Genomic DNA, 12,223 nt, shown 5'->3' with positions numbered 1-12,223 from the left:
AAGAGAAATTATCGGTTTAAGCTCTTCATATATGATTTTTGCTAAAAAATAGGTAGGATTATTTTTGATAGAAATAATAGGTCAAAGTAGACATTGTGCTTGTGGATCTTAGGTAGACTGTAAAATTTTGCTAATGAATGTAAAGAAAACTTCGGATTCTTTTTTAAGAATTTTTTTGTCGAATTTAATTTTGATACAAATGTTTTTTTAAGAACTTTAACCGATAATTTCTCTTCCTAAATTTCATGAAAATAATATAGTATTGAATTGAAAGAGAAATTAAAAAATATTATTTTATGATAATGGTTATGAATCTTAAATCCGAGTTTTTGAGAACTGTCCCTTGAGTCTACTATGGCATCAATATTAGGGTGTCCGTTTTCAATTTTTTTTCAATTTTTCAATTTTTCATTTAAGTATCGTCAAAATCGTTTCTTTTTGACCTAAAAACAATTCTAGAAACTAGAAAAAAATTTTACGATGCCGTTTAACCCTGCCTAAATAACAATACTTTTTCCATTTAATTAACATGGGATTTTTTCACTTTTTAGAAAATAATTTTTATTTAATTTATAATACTCTTTGACTAACCAACAATGCTTGATTTTGCTTCTATTATGATGTCTTTAAATAGAGAAATCTTCATATTATCGCGAAAAATTTATTACACAAGTTTTAAAAAGGTCAATTCCATTTTTATTGACTTTTTTGGTTATTTTGCTAAATCTACTTATTAATTAATTTTTATTCGGTATTTCATTGAAAGTTTCTTGTTTTATGCATCCAATTGGACCATAACAATAAATTCAATTCATAAACTATCCAAGAATCACACAGTAGACTAAATCCATTTCAAATCAGGCAGGTCGACTAAACTTCATGTTATATAACATGAAAAAACAAAAAAAAACCTTTGTTATATAACAATTTTTTTTCTATAATATAGAAAAAAAATTGTTTTGCTTGTCATTATTGTTCTTTTGAGTATAATTTAATTTTTTTTCTTGGGTCTTCTAGATGGTCTTGTCCTCTTCACAATCTAGTTTGAAATTTGAAAAAAATTAAAAATGACAAAAATAGGGGATGATTTTCTGAAAATAAATGAGATCAATTTTCTCAAAAACACCACATTTTTTTGTTATCAAATTTTTACTACAAATTCTTAAAATAATTATGAACATTTCCTATGAATTTCAAGCGGGCTAAACCATTCTGGCAATTAGGAGTATTTTTTCTGAAAAATTTATTTTTACAAATTTTCAAATTGTTAACGTTAACGTCAACAATGTTATAACGATTCATTTGTTTTAAAAAATGCAAGTTAACAATTTGAAAATTTGCAAAAATAAATATTTAAAAAACAATTCTCTTTATTGACAGAATGGCTTAGCCCGCTTGAAATTATTAGGAAATGTTCATAATTATTTTAAAAATTTGTAGTAAAAATTTGATAACAAAAAAATGTGGTGTTTTTGAAAAAATTGATCTTATTTATTTTCAGAAAATCATCCCCTATTTTTAAACTTTAAAATATTTTTTCAAATTTCAAACTGTATTGTGAAGAGGAGAAGACCATCTACAAGACCCAAGAAAGAAAATTAAATTATACAAGAGAAAAAAAATGACAAGTAAAACAATTTTTTTTTCTATAACATGAAGTTTAGTCGACCTGCCTGATTTGAAATGGATTTAGTCTACTGTGTTATTCTTGGATAGTTTATGAATTGAAATTATTGTTATGGTCCATTGGGAGGAATAAAACAATTAATTAATAAGTAGATTTAGCAAAATAATCAGAAAAATCAATAAAAATGAAATTGACCTTTTTAAAACTTGTGTAATAAATTTTTCGCGATAATATGAAAATTTCTCTATCTAAAGGAATCATAATAGAAGCAAAATCAAGCATTGTTAGTTAGTCAAAGAGTATTTTAAACGAAATAAAAATTATTTTCTAAAAAGTGCAAAAATCCCATGTTAATTAAATGGGAAAAGTATTGTTATTTAGGTATATATGTAAAATAATAATTATTTAAATAATAAAATATCTAAATTTAATTAATTAAATGATAAAAATTTTGACCTAAGAATTACACATGGTGGGATGGGGGTAAGGGGGCGATAGTTTAAGTAATTATTTACTTGTATTGAGAAAATACTTTTCTAATTGTAATCTATAAATTTTTTCTATAAATTTTCATATTTAGTATGTTTTTAGATTTAATCAATTTTCATTTAGATTTAATTAATTTTTCCACATATGTTCACTATTGGAATTCAAAATTTTAAAAAAACATCACCGGCTTATTTAGTTACGAACCACGTACGTATGCGCACCACGTGGATTCGAAAACATCATGACAAGGATTCTCGAATAGGGGGAGGAGAGAGAGGGAAAGAAATGTTGATAGAGAAAGAGGAATAGCGTCGAGACGCCAATGCAGGAGAGAAAGACCGACGTTCTACCAGTCGGCTCGCGGCACCGCGACGCAAGGCGTGTTATTCTGCGAATACACTTTTCCCGAAAAACTTTTTTTTCAATAAGATATTTATGTGAAATGCAGGAAAATTTAATTTATGTGAGTTTTATCATTTGTTTGTTTATGTAAATTATTCTATTTATAAATACAGTGTTTCACAATTAAAAAATTAATTTTTTTTTATTTATTTTATTTTTGCGTGCCTTAACCCTTATGTTTGGAAAAAAAAAATTAACTTTTTAAAGGCGTATCTATCGGTGAGTAAATTGTGAAAAATTACTTTCAATTTGCTTCTTTAAATAATTTTATCCTTTTTCTTAATTTCATACTGATTGTAATTCTAATTATAAATTACAAAAAAAATACTTTACCCTTATGCTTAACCCATGTCTCATATAACTAATATTGTAAACAAGTGTATGTATGTGCGAGTTTGATAATTATTTAATTATAAAAATAATTATCCACTGTGTTCTTTTTTTCATTAGATCTTGAGGGAATTAAGAAAGACTAATAAAAATTTTATTGGTAACAACTAAATTAATTTATTTAGTGACTACTATAAAATAAAGTTCTACTGAATTACAATTTATAAGAATTGATTGCTTCAATCTAAAATAATGAATTATACAATTTCGAAGAAAGTTAATTTATTTTTTCTATAGTATACACACACATATGCCGTCTGGCCAAAACCGCATTTTTCTACTTAAAAGCCACGATCAATCTTTACTACTGTGGCTGACAGTGATGAGATTTTTTCACTTCCTATACTAATAATAATTTATTTTCGCCAATAAAAAAAGAGAATCAATAAAATACTTTTATGAAGTAAAATTTTCATTCTATCAGTTCCCATGACTTTGTACTTTGTGTCACGGTTAAGGACGTTTGGACACTTCCACTCTTCAATTGACTTCCTGGTCATAAAATTTTTATTTTATTACTCGTATACATTTTCTTTTCCTAATCTAGAAAAAAGTTTTTCCTATAATTCTGTGTGTTCAATATAAAGTGATGAATATTCTTTTGTTATTATTTATTCATTTATGCGTTATTGATCACAAATTATTTTTGACATTTTATTGACATTAAAAGCACGCTATATCTCTCGTTAAGATTACATTACATATGCATTAATAAAGTTATAATAACAACTAAATGAAACGTAAATTATTTTATTTATCAAAGACAAAGTTGTTGCCCATAAAATTATACAAAAAAAAATTTTTGGTCACGTGACTCCAAGAGTCAGTTCGTCTTTTTGTTTATAGAAAAATAAAAAATTTTTATATACTTAGAGTGGTTATTCTCGGTAATAGCAAATTTTCCATTATTTTTTAATTTTTTGACAAAATGAGGATGACAATATATTTTTTAATAGACTGATTTTTCTCCATTAAGATAAATTTTAAATGAAAATTATTTTCACTTATGAAGCTATATATAAACTTCTTGAAATTACTTAAAAAAGAAAAATATCTATTACTTTTATATAAAATTAAACTAAAGTCCGTAGTTTGATTCAAAAAGGATAAAAAGTTCGTAAATTGTACGATATAATTTGGATAATTTTATAGAAATTACAACCAAGTTGAAGTCCACAAAGTTGATCAACGAAAAAGAAAGTTTACTAAATAAATTAAATAAAAATACATAATCCATCAATATTGACACAAAAATATTGATGTTTATGTTTTGATGATAATTGTTGTACAATTAAATATTACATTAAAAATAATGTTTGATTGCATATTAAACAAATTTTTTTTATTGATAGTTGTGGAATTCAACTTCCTAAATTACAAATAATTGTAGAAATTCAATTATTTTCCAAAAGTAATAAAATTCTTCGCAGAAATTTAATTATGTTCAAAATTTTTTTTTAAATTCTCATCAAAATTTCAATTATTTTTAGAAATAATTAAATTCTTCTCTGAAATTCAATTATTTTAAAAAATTTTCCTCAATTCAATGATTTTCAATATCTACTATTCTCATAAAATTTTCCAAAAGAATTCAGTTATTTAAAAAAAAATTTAATAAAATTCTACGCACAAACTTTTAATTATTTTCAAAAAATAATAAAAATTTCACAGGAATTTCATTATTTATTTACAAATTTTTTTATAAATTTCTTCCCAATCATTCAATTATTTTCATAAATAATAAAACTCATTGCAGAATTTTAATTATTTTTAATACAATTTTTAATCGAATTTCTCGAAAAAATTCTTAAAAATTTTATTAAAATTTGTCAAAAGAATTCAGTTATTTAAAATTTATAGATAAAATTCTTTATGAGAATTCAATTTTAAGAAACATGCAATTATTAATGCATGACATGCATTAAGTGATGTTGCACTTTTGCAAAAAAATCTTGACACTTTGTCAAATTGGTGCACATACAATAAGATTTTAGTTAATCCACTTAAATGTTATGTTATATCTTATTTTAAATCAAATTTATCACCAATAATTTCTGACTACACAATTCAAGGGACGACAATACCTCGCAAACATTCAATTCGAGACCTTGGGGTAATTTTCTAACATAATTTAAATTTTAACGATCATATTTTGGATGTTTACAGCTCTGCATCTAGGGCCTTAAGCAATCTTTTTAGAAACACTCGCAATTTCAAAAATATTAAAGTTTTGAATATTTTATTCAACCTTTTTGTTAGAAGTAAAATTGAATATGCTTGGCTCGTTTGGGAACCACATTTTAAAAAAGATTTGCTTCTCTTAGAAAAAATTCAAAAACGTTTTCTTAAATATTGTACTTTACTTAAAACTAATAATTATCCTCCTCAAGGCTCTGATTATCCTTTACTTTGTAAAGAACATAATATTCTTACACTTGACCAACAAGTTTATAACTAATCTTATAAATAACTCTATTGACTGTCCAGAATTGTTATCTTTTTTAAACTTTAAAATTCCGAGATTTAATAGTAGACACTATCAACCTTTTCTTTTAATGTTCTACCTTCTTCGTATACAAGTTTTCATGCGCCTATGTATAATGTCACAGAGACTATTAACTTTTTTTTTAGAAACTCTTCTATTGATATAGATATCTTTACATCTGCGATTTCAGTAATTGTTAATCAACTAACACGTTTACATTCGGACACACCATAATTTTACTGTATCTCAAACTTCGTACTTTCAAAAACTTTATTTTTGTTTCATTATTCAACATTATAATTGTGTTTTATAATTATTATAGTTTATTATTTTGTTTGTATTGCCCATTAATGATCCTTGTGATTGAGGGCTTAGACTTAAATAAATAAATAAATTATTCAATAAATTGTTATTTTTGTATTTAAATAATTGAATTCTAGTAGAATTTTCTCATAAACATTGATTTAAAAATGAATTTCAGTTAAAATTTTAGATTTTAATTTGAAAATTTGAATTTTTCATATTTTTAAATATAACAATTCTGTGGAATTAATTTTTTTTGAGAAACTTTAATTGCGGATTTTTTTAAAAAATTATTTAAAGTTTTCATTTTCTAATATATATTTAATTGAAGAATTTACGAATAATTGAAATTTTGTAAAATTAAATTGTAAACAAATAAATTTGAAAATTCTTAAAGAAGTTTTACAAAAATTATTTAAAATAATGGATTTATAGAAGATGTTTAGTTACACGAAAAAAAAATTCAATTTTTGTAAAAGTTACAAATTATTGCAAAAAATCTTAGGAATTTAATTATTTTCACAAATAATAAAACTCATTTGTAGAATTCCAATTATTTTTAATACAATTTTAATCGAATTTCTCGAAAAATGTAAATATTCCTAAAAATTTTATTGAAATTCGTTTATAGAATTCAATTATTTGATCAATTATTTAAAGTAAAGTAATAGTAAAGTCCGTATTTTTAAATACTATTTAAAAACCACTATTTTTTCTAAAAAGAATTCCAAACTTCTTTTAGTTTGTAATTTTCTGACTTTATTTATTCATTCCTTTAGCTTATTAATGAAATAGAATTTTTTATTATTTTTCTACTTTAAAAACTGTTAAATACTTTTAAATTCTTGTTCTATAACAAAAAATTAATTATACTTTTGATAAAGATAAAAATTTCATAAATATATATTTTGCTACTACTATATGAGCAGAATGTTGTTTCTATAAATAATTCTAAACAAAACTTACATGCAATACAACTATTAGAATATGTTAAGTCTGACATATTTTCTATACATGAAATGGGAAATTTATAACTAATTATTTTTAAATAAATTAAAACTTACTTTTTAATCTAACAATATTGTGTTTCAAAATAATAAATATTTCATATGAAATTTGTCTAATTAGAATCGCATTTGCGGTAAATGTATAAACAAGGGGAAACAGTAAACAGTTGATGTTTGAGCTTAATTTGGAGTTCGATGGATGTAAATAAATTAACAATATTTTAACACTACCTCATCTACAAAAGGTCGTTAAATAGTTTTCGGTACAAATTATTAATATTTAATTATTTATGCTATATGTCAGCAAAAAATACTTTTGCTGTCAAATGATCAAAAATAAATCGTTATCAAAGACCAGTAACGTCACATTAATGTCAACAATGTTTAATCTTCGAAGGCAAATTTATAATACTAATTGAGAGTTATATCTTACCAATAGTGATACAAAAACGTGCTTTATTAAAATAAAGTATAACAGTTCGGATCTCTGTTACATTTTATGTTTCATTATTTTCAATGAAAGCAATAAGTGTTAAGGCAACGTGCAATAAACACTAAATTATTGATTTGTCGCAAATTGTGAAGCTTTATATTATTAAATCATAGGGGGATGTCGTCTAGGTTGGATTTTGTCATTTGTCTCTAACTTCTGTTGTGGGCCGAATTTTTCATTTTCTTGCATAGTTGTAAAGGACAGTCCATAGGATAGACCTATATTGACGTGCGTCCGTCACGTGATGTCCTTAAGGAATAATTAGGAAGACGCGTCGCTATCGATGTTTCCAACTCACATTCTGGACTTCCCTTAAACTATTTTCAATTTAAATGTTCTTGTTGAATGTTTTAAGGATTAAATTCCACATTTCTTAAATACTTTTTGGAACTTTATTATTTCGGAAGTTATATTAATTCAGTGAACATACCTAGGACTTAATATAATTTAATTTAAAATTCTCAATCTGTTGTTTTAGTATACTATTCACATTTTGGATGAGCTGAGAAAAAGTTGATCAGTCTACCTAGGATTTGATTGGTTTTTATACCAATTTCCATATTCATCGTAAATTAATTTTATTTTTTATCGGCTATTGCATTGAAGGTATTAATAAAAATTTGGACATGTTCTTTATATTGGATAACAAAAGGTGTTAATAATATATTTGTCTTTTAAAATTTTAAGGGAAACTTGTTTCAGATAGCTCTCATAACATGTTCGCGAAAAAAGAAAACACGATGAGCTCATAATTTTCTGACCTTGACTACACGCGCTGTTTGGCGTCGCATCACGTAGACGACAATATCGTGTAATCGAAACACGAAATAACGCTACAAATTTTTCAATTACACTTTATCGAATAGTTTAAGTCTACTTTGTTGTTTATGGACTAAAAAAAATTATTTGAATCAAATAAAAATTATTTGAGTCAATTAAATGGTTTAACTGTCTATTATCCACTAAATATTTATTTGAGTTAAGTAAATATTAACTGGGCATAAATATTTTAATTTATTTATATTATTTATATTATATTATCAAATAAATAGTCATTTGTACCAAATACGAATTACTTAAGTCAAATAAATGGAATAATTGGATCTAACAAATATTCCTTTAAATCAATTAGGAAAATTAATTTAATATAATGATGATATTCCCTTCCGAAATTTGAATATTTGAAGTAAGTAAATATTTCGATCCATGGAAGGAATAAACATTTTTGTTTTTAACAGTTTTATGTAATATTTTATATTGATGTCAATAATTAAAATTTGAGCAACGTTTCGATGACTTGGTTTGTCATCATCATCAGGATAAGTCTGATTTCTGCGTTTTTGCTGATATTGTTAAGGATGATTTGGAAAGCGATTGTCTTAAAAATATTAAATTAGAACATATTTGTGAACCGATTTTCCATTTCCGTTATGTCGATAATACCATGTTGTGTATACCTAAAGATCACATTAATGTTGTAGTCGACATATTTAATTCTTATCACCAAAAATTAAAATTCACATATATGAAATTCAAGAAAACAATCTAATTAATTATCTGAACATTTCTATAATTAACAAAAATAATAAAATTATTTATAAATGGTGCAATTCTTTTCACAAAGACAATCTAATGAAAATTAATAAAATTTCAATCAACAATGATTATCCATTTGAATTCATCCAAAAACATGTAAAAACTCGCTTAAACCATTTAAAATATCGTAACAAAAATATAAACTACAACATTGTTGATACTAAAAATCGGTTATATAAACAAATTCCTAAGGTTTGTTTACCTTATAATGATCATGATTTCATTAGATTGTCAAAAATCTTAAAATCTTATAATATTTTTACTATCCCCATTGTTGTCAAATCTTTAAGATCTATTGTCAGATTAGGTAAAGACAATTTAAAAAAATGGAGAGAAAGGAATATTGTTTATAAGTTTTAATTTTAAAAATTGTCCTGCGAAACGTTCTCTAAAAAACACGTATTAATTAACACAAAAATAATAAAAACAACACAAAATCTATAGTCAAAGCGCACCAATCTGAATTCAATCATGAATTTGACTGGGATAATGCTACAATTCTGGATCGTAAACCACATTTTAATAAACGTTGTTTTTCTGAAATGCTTCACATAAAAAATAATAAACATACAATTAATAAAAAAAAGAAGATATTTTATACTTAAAATTTATTTCCCCCTGATGAGCAAACTAAATTCATGATTGAATTTTTTTTCAAAAATTTTGTCATTAGCACGTCTTGTTTACATCTCAGTTCATTGACTTCTCAAATTTATCTAGTGTGTCTTATTTTTCTGTACACCGATTTTAGACTTGACGAAACGCTCTCTAAAAGTCGACTTAATGTGATGTGATAAATAATTTTTTTTTAATTTATAACTTTTTATTTTTGTCATTATTTATTCGTTTTTTATTTATCTAATATGTAACGCTTTTAATTGTGCTGTGATAAATTATTTTTTCTTAATTTATAACTTTTTATTTTTGTCCTTTCTTCGTTTTTTATTTATGTTGTAAATTAGTGTTTATTTAATTAGGCTTTGCCTGATGATGACGACAAACCAAGTAATCGAAACGTTGCTTAAATTTTGTATATTAATAAAAATATGACATAAAACCATTATGTTAATGTTTATTCCTTCCATGGATCGAAATATCTACTTTTAGTTTAAATTATGAAAATTACTTGATTCAATAATGCATGGTTTATAAATCAAATAAATATTCATTTGCATCAATTAAATAATTTTTTTGAAGTAACTAAATTTTGGATTCAAATAAATCTCAATTTGTATTAAATAAATTAATCTTTTTCCATTTTCATACCTACCTATAATTAAATTTTTCAAATAATTCATTATTTTAGTTTCAATAAGTTATTTATTTGATCCAAATATTTTTTATTTCTTTCTATTAAGTAATATATTTGCATTAAATAATTCATTATTTGAATTAAATAATTTAGTTTACTTGAAGTGATATAGTAAATTAATTAAGTCAATAAATAATGACCCGATACGTCGACACTTTTGTTAATAAATAAATAAATTTTTATAAAATAGTGAATTCTTATGTACTTTTTTGAAAAAAACACTACCATAAGCCTTCTACTCAAAAATATTTTATTAATAAACGGTCACTAACTTCAAGACTACATAAATAAATTAATTGTTGTTGTAAATATTTTACATTAAACAACGAAAACATAAATAATGCATTTTACATTTCCGTTAATAAAAATTTGTCAAAAATGTGATCGTTTGCCTTCTTATGACATAATAAACAAGGGTTATCGAAGTTTTTCGAGGTGTTGCCGCTAATTTCAAAGCCTCTAAGTATACTTCAAATTTAAAAGCTCCCCATTACTCCGCGCTCTTTCATTACACCCTACGCTCCCCTACTTTATATAGACCAATCTATTTCGAATTGATGCAGAGGATAATATTTTTTATTTGTTTTCATGTTAAGAATAACATTTTATTGTATAGCAACATATTTTTGAATAACGAAAAAAATTTTTAGTAAGAAATCAAATCTTTCAATTTTAATTGTGATTAATTCTCCGAATGTCATCAATACAATAGACACTTTGTATAAACTTACTAAATCCTCTTTATGTAAAAGAATACAATTTTATTACAAATATTAACTTTAATATCCAACATAACAAATTTTAAAAAATAAAATTAATTTATTGAAAAAAAAAATTTCCACGAGGAAGCAAAATCGGTAAAATGACTCATGAGTCAAAAAACGTGCTTCGAAAAAATATCCGTATATTTGAATGTGTGTGTGTTTACTAATATTACATTAGTCTTAATCTTACAGAACCACAAAGAGCTGTAGGCTTCAATTTTTAACAATTTTAGATATCCCCGGGAGACGAGAAATGAAAGTATTTTCAACCCATTTCATAAAGTTAAACTATCTCTTGCATTTTTAAGTTTTTAAAAAATTGTTTTTTGCCCATAACTTTAAAAAATGTTAGAAAACCTATAACTATTTTTCTTTGATTTTTTAGTGCTTTTTCAGACTCATCTTTTGACCCCCTATTGAACATGTTTCATTCATATTAGCTGGATACATTAAACTTTTGAAAATCTAAAATAACTATTGATTAGTTTTGCAGATAAAGTTTCAAGAGTTCTTTGATTTCTATAAAATTGATTCTGTAGATTTCGAAGGAAAGTGTCTTCCTAGTTTCAAAAATATGATTACGAGGAAAACGTGTTTCAAGTTTTCGAAACATATCACACTAGCTTACGGGCTTGCCTTTGGCGGATACCGCAATCTGGAAGTTTGTGAGTGACAGTATTTTTGAATAGAAAGTATTTTTAAAACTCCTCTGCACATCTTTGAAAATTTCATTGACTTTCTTTTAACATTATGCTAATAACTTATAACTTGATTTAGAAGAAATAAAACATCTTCGTCTTTTCTGTGATGGCTGTCCTGGACAGAATAAAAACTCTTACGTAGCTCATGTTTTGTTAAACTGGAACATTATGACATAAAATCTTTTGAAACATTCTACAAAAAAGTTAAAGAAATCTTAAACATTAAGAGGATTGTAATTCGAAAATTCCCCACAAAGGAGGGAAACATTCGGTTTAAAGTAACGTGCCATCAGTATTACAAATTTTTAAGCGAAACTGAAGTAACGAAGATCTTATTAAAACGCGGAAAATCTGATGCAGATATAGAGTTGGATAAAATTAATTTAATACACATACTCATTGCGCTGTATCGATTTATGTAATTGTTCCTTGAAGGGCTTATTTTTTCTTAAATAAATAAATAAATAAATAAAATTATCGAATTTACAGTGGTATCGTACTCTTTTAAATTGTCATAACAGAAATCCTACTGCGACACTTCCTGATGAAGAGGAAAGTCATTTTGATTTTATATAATTTTTAAAACACTAATATTATCATTAATCTTTTTCGTTTTTATTAGCGTGAAAAAATGGATCAACGTTTCATTTGACG

General features: G+C 24.7%; 1 protein-coding gene across 1 annotated transcript in view; it reads left to right on the top strand.

The window, feature by feature from the left end:
• The first annotated feature begins 2,435 nt into the window (after positions 1–2,435).
• LOC122510054 overlaps positions 2,436–12,223 on the top strand; it is a 179,851-nt gene continuing 170,063 nt past the window's right edge. Inside the window, exon 1 of the mRNA XM_043624448.1 lies at positions 2,436–2,579. The gene's annotated coding sequence lies outside the window, so the exon portion shown is untranslated. The remainder of the gene's footprint in view (positions 2,580–12,223) is intronic.

The sequence above is a fragment of the Leptopilina heterotoma genome, unplaced genomic scaffold (assembly GCF_015476425.1).
Source record: "Leptopilina heterotoma isolate Lh14 unplaced genomic scaffold, ASM1547642v1 Lhet_66, whole genome shotgun sequence".
Classification (NCBI taxonomy): Eukaryota; Metazoa; Arthropoda; class Insecta; order Hymenoptera; family Figitidae; genus Leptopilina; species Leptopilina heterotoma.
This window is presented reverse-complemented; position numbering and strand designations above follow the sequence as displayed.